This window comes from Argentina anserina, chromosome 5 (assembly GCF_933775445.1).
Source record: "Argentina anserina chromosome 5, drPotAnse1.1, whole genome shotgun sequence".
In the NCBI taxonomy this organism is placed as follows: Eukaryota; Viridiplantae; Streptophyta; class Magnoliopsida; order Rosales; family Rosaceae; genus Argentina; species Argentina anserina.
In genome coordinates this window covers 15,900,658-15,902,382 of record NC_065876.1, presented here as the reverse complement: position 1 = coordinate 15,902,382, position 1,725 = coordinate 15,900,658, and positions in this window count along the sequence as shown.

Genomic DNA, 1,725 nt, shown 5'->3' with positions numbered 1-1,725 from the left:
CTCCTGCAAGGCCTACATGCTTATGTATTTAGTTTCTCAATTCGATAGATTTTGATCCAAACCTTATTCTGGGTTATTTGCCATGTCGGAGTTCTGTATCAATGGTGTGCTTCTTCGAATTCCCGTCAGTTCCGGCCGGATGGGTTCCGTTGAAATCTGGTGAATATGACAGTTGGGACATCGGAGAAGAATTAGGTGAAGATTGAGACCGACTTGAAAGAGGGAAAGAAACAGAGATGATGAAAGAGGAAACGATAGAGAAGATGGGGCGCGTCGTCTTGTTTCTAAATAATAGTCATGTGTGCCGAACACACGCAGTAAATTCACAGCGTGAAGCTCCACGGTCGTGGACCGAATAAGCTCCGGACGTGTAGTAGAGAAAAGTAAACAGAAAACTACATGCAAAAACGAACTCTTCGATCACTTGGTAAAAAAAGGCAGAAATTCTAAATTATTTTGTGGAGTTAAAAAAGCTATTCGGAGAGTTGGCTAATGGCTTGACTTCAACATCTTGTTGTATAGAGAAGTAATCCTGAATGATGAAGAACAACTGCTTGTCCATCTTAATTACAATGTATCCATAAATATATTCCACAACTTATACCGAGTAATTATTGTTCATAGCTTCAGCTATATCGAAGCCTACCATCTGCAAAGTGTGACGGGCATTTTACTGATTTTAGTGTAACCCAAAAGGCAAAAACAGTTTTTGAAATTCTAGTAATTTATAGAATGTACGTCCGCACAGTTAGCCATTCCTTCAGAGTAGCCTAGCTCTTGTATATATTCGTTCCCAGGTTCCAGCTATGTACAGGAGTCCGAAGGCTGTCTAGCTATCCCCACTATCCACCACTGCATGCGTATATTCTAATACAAAAGTTACTATTTGGGTCGCATACTAGATGAAGCTCTAGATCGAGCTTTCAAAATTTCCAGGAGGTTTATTTAAAAGAAACAATTATGAATAAAAAAGAAACAATTATATATGGTAAAGGATACGAAACTTCATTCTCACAGGTAAGGAAACACAGATAGGTATATGTTATACTTACTGGCCGGAACCACGTTGCCTTAAAATTAGCCCTACCCAATTATAGGAGTTTTTTTCACCAACAGTCCCTCAACTCTGGTGTACCTACCAATGTGATACCTCAACTCTTAATCGTACCAATGTGATACCCAGACTCTAGTATTGCTATCATTGAAGTACTTCCGTTAGTTTTTTTTAACTTTTCCGTTATCTTGGTGACGTGGCATGTACGTGAGGCCCACAAAGAGGGTTAAAAGACAAAATTAACCTCATCTGAGAGGAGCAATGTTTTTCCCGCCCTTTACCTTGAGAAAGACACCCAACAATTCCAATTTTGGCGCCAATTTTCCCTCCCTACTCCTTAATTTGTGTCTCTTATCTAAACTAAAGAACTACCGCCAACCAGTCGACCACAATCTGATAAAACCTAGATCAATCTCATTTTCTATTTTTACCCTAGCACTTGTTAAACTAACAGAATAAATATAGAAATTTATATGGAACATCTCATTTCCACAATCTCATAAGAATATAAAAACACATAACTTAACGAAATTCAAATACATGTTTAAGTACCATTAGTTGCCACCTTTTATGTTGATCTGCCATGATTTTTGCTTGTAAGAACTAATGGTACATGTAGTTGAATTTCGTTAAGCCAGAGGGAATAATACCAGCAGATAAAGCATTGTACT